The sequence below is a fragment of the Bubalus kerabau genome, chromosome 1, assembly GCF_029407905.1.
Source record: "Bubalus kerabau isolate K-KA32 ecotype Philippines breed swamp buffalo chromosome 1, PCC_UOA_SB_1v2, whole genome shotgun sequence".
NCBI lineage: Eukaryota > Metazoa > Chordata > Mammalia > Artiodactyla > Bovidae > Bubalus > Bubalus kerabau.
Window position 1 is genome coordinate 196,845,346 of NC_073624.1, and position 6,542 is coordinate 196,851,887.

Genomic DNA, 6,542 nt, shown 5'->3' on the forward strand with positions numbered 1-6,542 from the left:
ACAGATTTTTATTGATTTACCTCTGGTTTGGCCCCTGAATTCTAAATTGTGGCCAAGAATGAAAATTCCCAGCTGAGGATGGAGACCACATTTCTTTGTGGCCAGAAGTAACTGGTTAAACACAGAATGTGTTGAAGCCTGTGAGACTTAAATCATTCAATGAGTGTATTTTCCAAAAGCCATTCTACAGTGAGGTAAGCATTGAATTAGAATTACCCTCTGAGTCTCAAAATTCTTGAAAAACAGGCTTTTGTAATTTAGGGTGTTGGTGTGGACCAAATCTTATTTTGCCAGACAGATTGGCCCTTCTTTTAAAACTTTCCATACTGTTAAAAAGAACTACTTTTACAAGTTTATAATATATCTTTATATATATCCTATTTATTTACTCTTATTTTCGTATATGATTGTTTTCTTTTTTGAAGTCCAGAAATATTTCAGATAGTTTCATGAATCCTGGTTCAAGAAGTATAAAATTGTACCGTGCATTTTTGGACAATATTTGTATAATCAGTATGGATTCTGAGTCTAAATTTATAATTTTTTTTAAAAAGAGAGTAATTCCAAATGTTCAACATGCTACAGTATTTCTAAGCAATATTATGAGGGTCATCCAGAAAACTTCCTCAAAACCAGATAGTTACCAATGCAATGGAATATTTTCATTATGTGTTTATTTTCGTTTTGCAAAATATCCCTCAATTTTAAAGCATTCAGTTTTGAACAGCAGTCATGCAGTTTACTGGAAGAAGTTTACTTTTATTTCTGGTTATTTGTTAAGGAAGATAAACGTTACATAGCACATCAAACACATAAACCTCAAAGATGTCACAGTTGCTTCAAAATGTCCCTCCTCTCTGTTGTTTAACTTATAGTTCATTATATCTGACAATGTAGAGAATGCCCACGTGTTAAAGCTAGGACCATGGGAATGTCTATCCGTTTATATGTTTGTGCCATTTGTTGTGTGTAAACTCCTGGCTGAGATTGTTATACAGTTTGTTTGTCTCAAAATAAGGATGTGTACGACAATCTTATTTTTCCCCACTTCATAAAACAGGTACGTGTGTGCTAGGTTGCTTCAGTCATGTTTGACTCTTTGCAACCCTATGAACTGTAGCCCGCCAGACTCCTCTGTCCCTGGGATTCTCCAGGCAAGAATACTGGATTAGGTTGCCAAGTCCTCCTCCAGGGGAATCCTCCTAACTCAGGGATCGAGCCTGTGTCTCTTATGTCTCCTGCATTGGCAGGCAGGTTCTTTACCACTAGCGCCACATGGGAAGTCCAATAAAACAGGTAGATTCTACTTTTCATTTTCTTGCCCTGCCCTTTCTGCCCATAGCCACATTTTTTTCTATGTCATTATTAGTTGGGGTTAATGTGGGGTTTTTTTGAGTGACATATAGCAACTTATTAGAATTACAGTCTGTCCAAATAAATATTCTACTGAAATAATATGTCCATTATGTATTCATTCATCTAAGTACTCAGGATAGGGCCTGGCACACAATATACTCTCACAGCATGTGAGTTATTCTTGTTACTTTCTCTACTTCCCCAAACTCTACTCACTTCAAAGAGGAAAGCAAGTTGGCAGTCAGCCTGCCTAACCCATAAGGGAGAGAAGAAAGGATGGTATGGGTTGCAAAGAGTGAGTTTAGGTTCATGGGCATTCTTTTTTTTTTTTTTTTTTTTTAAGGAGACTATGACTTAACAGCAAGATTGCTGTGGCATTTTATTACCTTTACAAAATCCACCGATGATGCTTTAGTTGAATATGTTCACCTGATCCCTGAGTCAGGAGGATTCCCTGGAGAAGGGGATGGCTACCTACTCCAGTATTCTTGCCTGAAGAATTCCATGGATAGAGGAGTCCTGACGGGCTATAGTCCATGGCGTTACAAGAAGTCGGCTGAGTGACTAACACTTTTACTTTTTCATTGAATAATGATTCAACACACAGGGCAAAGAGGGCTATCTTTGAAGAAGGTACTTCAGATAGAATGTTAGCAAATCTTATGGCTTGGTTAAAACAAAAAATGCATATGTGCCTAGTTGCAACTGACTCTTTGCAACCCCATGGACTGTAGCCTGCAAGGCTCCTCTGTTCATGGGATTTCCCAGGCAAGAAACTGGAGCAGGTTGCCATTTCCTTCTCCAGGGGTTTTTCCTGACCCAGGAATTGAACCTGTATCTCCTGGGCCTCCTGTGTTGGCAGGCAGATTCTTTACCACTAAGCCACCTGGGAAGCCCCTAGAACAAAAATGAGCTATTGCTAATTCAATCTAATTAGCAGCCTCATGAAGACTGTTCCTCCTCCCTGTAGCTGATTGCATGCATGGTCCGTTCTTAAAAACAGGTAACATTTTTTGAGCACTTACATATGCTTTTCATGAACTTTATGGTAGACTTCTCACAAGTACTCCAGGAAGCAGGGTTATTATTTATGTTAATGATGAGGAAACTGAGGTTGAGGGAGGTTAAATTGTCCATGGGTTGCAAACTAACTCAAAGAGCTGGAACCCAGGTTAAAAGTTTTTAAAGCTTATCCTCTTAGCCACTATTCCAGTCTACCTCTTTGTTCTAATCACTGTGCATGTTCTCAATTCTGTAAAGTAGCATCGTGCCTGGGACATTGAAGTAAACCTTCAATAAATTTATGTTGAATTTTTTTGATCCATTTAATGTATGCAAAGAGTTGGGCACGACTGAGCAACTGAACTGAGCTGAATTGAATGTATGTGGATGTGTATTTATTGTTTTGTGAGACACACAGGGTTAAAACCACAGTTCTATTTTATACAGAACCAGAGTGGACCTAGGACCACTACATCATGTTGCCCAGTAGGGTTGGTCTTTGGATGGTGGTTAGTTATTAAGCATCTTTAGATGTCAAAGATGGTATCACTTTTATATATTCATTAACTAAGACAGTACTTGGTACCTGTAGTGTCTTTATAAACAGTTTTTCACTCCTTCACTTCAAGTATTTTTTCCCCCATTTTCATGTTCCTGCTTTTTTATATAGCATTCTCTATTCTCGTACCCCTGTCTCCTGCTTAGCATTTCTTTCTCATTATTCTTATATATCTAGACCTCTTTTTTCCCAAGTCTAAACCCATAACTTTCAGTTAACTATGCTTCCAGGGCCACCCCCAAATACCAAACAATGCTTCCCTCCTCTGAAATTTGAGAGCTCTTATTCTTTATACCACTCACATGGCACTTACTGCTGACTGTTGCTGGCAATTTTCCAAAATTTGTAAGATTTCTTTTTCCCCTTCTCACTAGTTATAAACTCTGCTAGGGCCGGAACTATTTTATATAAATGTGTATTTAACATAGTTGCCAAATTAGTGCTTTTTTACATAGTGAGTTTTCAGTTTACTACAAAGACAGCTTTATTACCTGCTACATTTCTGTGTGGAGGAAAAACATTTGCTCCATGTGGCTGTTCAGTTAGGCACAAAATGAAACTCAGGTGCAAAATGAAATTTTCATCTTAAAGAAGAATACTTGCAGTCAAATTTAGACTCTGTGTGTGTGTGTGTGTGTGTGTGTGTATGTGTAAATATTCTGAGCATATGTATTTAGGTTAAGAAAACTTAAAAATGTAGATTTTTTTTTTTTAAGGAGCTTGTAATGAATGTCACATCATCAGGTCAAATTAGTACTTAGTAATTTAGGAAAGGGTGATAACAACCCCTGTGATGTGAAACTTGGGGTCTAGATGCTAGCATTTACTATGCCAGAAATTGCAATGGTAATTCACTACTAAATATAGTGAGAATGTGCTAAAAGTGACTTGTTAATCTATAGGGGGATTTCTGATTGGGAACGGACAAAGTATTTGCTCATACTGTTACATATTGCTTTATAAACCTAAGAAGCCTTGATTCACAGTTAGTGCAAAGGATGTTAACTTAAAAAAAATAAAAAAAGAAACATAAGCGAGTCATCTTTATGATTGCTCAGACTCTATGCCATTATTCTTTATGTATTATTTTCTAGGGTTGATGCCACTTACTTTGATTCATTTATTCAGTTTCTCTAGGGATCCTGCTCAGGACCCAGGGGGAACATGCCTCAGAGATGTTAAAGTCTTATATTCTGCTAGCTACTCTGCAGTGGAATCTATACCTGACATCTTTTAAAATCATTTATACTCTTTGACCCTGCATCATTTATCCTGTTTTTGTTTTTGTTTTTTTAAACTTCTGCTGTTATCACAAGTTCTTCCTGCTAGAAAGCAGTGATTGTGCTAATCTCCGCCTTTGGAGGTGGTTGACTATTTTCTATTTGTTTTGGTTTTGTTTAATTGGGAGATTTTATAGTGTATCAAAGTCTATAATATAAAAGTGAATTAAACTTTTTTACATACTGAAAGGCACAATCAATTCAGCATAAAGATAATTTCTTTAAAGTAAATCAGCTCTGTTTGAATATCATTGAAAAGCAAATGCTGACTTAAAAGGATCAACAATCAATTCCATGTTTTAAGACATCGTATTTTTAAAATGCTCCTTGCAATATATCATCATATACGTAGATTTCATTGATCCATCTGCTTCCTTCATTTAAAAGAAAAATGATTACTTATCACTGTTATCCTCTGTTATCCACTGTTAACACTGTTATCCACTGTTATCCTTTCCCAAACCTCCACCAACACCAAAAACAATAGGAAGAGTGATTGCTCCATGATTTATGGCTTATGCTCAGAATTTTCCAAAAGCTGGTAGATCTGGCAAGTCTGCTTGTTCTTTGCCATACGCTTTTTCTAGTCACTGTATGGTTGACCCTTGAATAACTCAGGAGTTCATCTGTGATGTATAGTTCATAGTTAGTCCTCTGTATCTGCACCTCCTTCACATCCTTGGATTCATTCAGCCATGGACCACGTGTACTGTAATATTTACTATTGAAAAATATCTGCCTACAAGTGGACCCACATAGTTCAAACTCACATTATTCAAGGGTCAACTGTATTTCATATTGCTTTGGGTCTGGAAACCTGCTCCTGTTTCAGGCTTTTATTAAGTACGATAAGGTTTATGTCTTTGGATTTTCCAAAGTGTTTCTTTATTTCTTAGAGAACTTCTGGGACCTTCATTCTTCTGTTGGGAAGGAATACATTTTTTTTCTACCCTTCTAGGTTCTTCTGACTAATTTAAGAATTAAATTGACATTAGACAGATTAACAGGAGCAAATCAAATTAAAGTTGAATACACATATACATGGAAGAGACCTGGAAAAACTGAGTAACTCACCAAAATGGCCAAAGACATCTTTAAACACTGTCTTCAGCTAAAAGCAAAAAAGGATGTTGGGGATAATGGGTTGGAACTTATGGGGCTGGGGGGAAGGTAGCTGACATGGAGACGGAAAATCAAATGTTCGGTAAATAAATGTTTGCTGGGTCATGCAGAAACAGTAGGATGCACATTGAACTCTTATCTCCAGGCACTGTGTAGTTTCCCCCTCTACATCTAGCTCCTGTTCTTTGCAGATACCTCTGGTGATAGGTCCATTCTGGAGACAGGCCCTCTATCTAAATTCTTCAGGTAGTTAAAGAAAGGTTGAAGTTTTTTTGAGTCTTTTGGGTCTTGATTTTTTTCAGCTTAAAATAATCCACATGCCAAAGAGACATTTTGTGGTGGCAAGTTTTGCTTCCTTACCCTCCAAAGACGTTAGAACCACTGAAGTACATTTGTACTGTGACTCCTCAAAAGTAAAACAACCATGTGTTTTATTTTTAAAACACCAGAAATGCACAAGCCTTTCTGATCTCCTTTTCTTCTTCATAAATCTAGTACCATTTGGAAGGGAATTAGAAGAAAGGTTGGAGAGACTAACTTATCTTTTACTGAAAGCAGAGAAGGATTAATAGAAAAAGTACGTCTATTAGTTTTTTCCTGTTTTCCCTCTGTTAATTCCCCCCAAATTATACTTATAATGAAACATCACAAAGCTATCATGTTAATCAGAGAGAAGTTTTTATTCCCCTATGTACTGTGAAACTTCAGGTAAATTTACATTCCCTAAATATGATAATCTTTCATATATTTTTCAGCTTTAGAAGAAAAATTAGTGGGCACCACACACACACAAAAGATACGTCAAGTCTTTGTCATAATGGGGGATCATTTCTCAGTTGAAAGTACAGTTGTGGCCAATGGAGTCGACTAAGGTAAGACAGATAATACAAAAAGACCTTTCTGTTGTGTCTGAATCAAGGACCAGTACCTGCAAGAGTTAACTACCACTCCACCTTCCTTCAGACAGCATTCCACTGATCTGGAGCTCAGCCTTGTTCAACACAGCTCATTGCTTTTGCTCTGCCAAAGTCTGCCGAGATATATCAGTTTGGGAAAGAAACTGAGATTACACAAAGCTAAAGGGAGATGTGGGAGAGATGAATCCTCAACTGATAAGGTCTTCTTTGGAGATGTTAATAGTCAACACATTCAGAAATATCATGGGAAAGAAATCAGATCCCTTAACAGGGCATGTCTTTATATCCTGCACAGTGACATATATA

At 37.1% G+C, this 6,542-nt stretch overlaps 1 long non-coding RNA gene across 1 annotated transcript in view; it reads left to right on the forward strand.

Moving 5' to 3' along the window:
• LOC129629089 (uncharacterized) overlaps window positions 1-6,191 on the forward strand; it is a 352,035-nt gene extending 345,844 nt beyond the window's left edge. The window contains exon 5 of the long non-coding RNA XR_008703074.1: window positions 6,075-6,191. This is a non-coding gene — a long non-coding RNA (uncharacterized LOC129629089). The remainder of the gene's footprint in view (window positions 1-6,074) is intronic.
• Window positions 6,192-6,542: the final 351 nt, after the last annotated feature.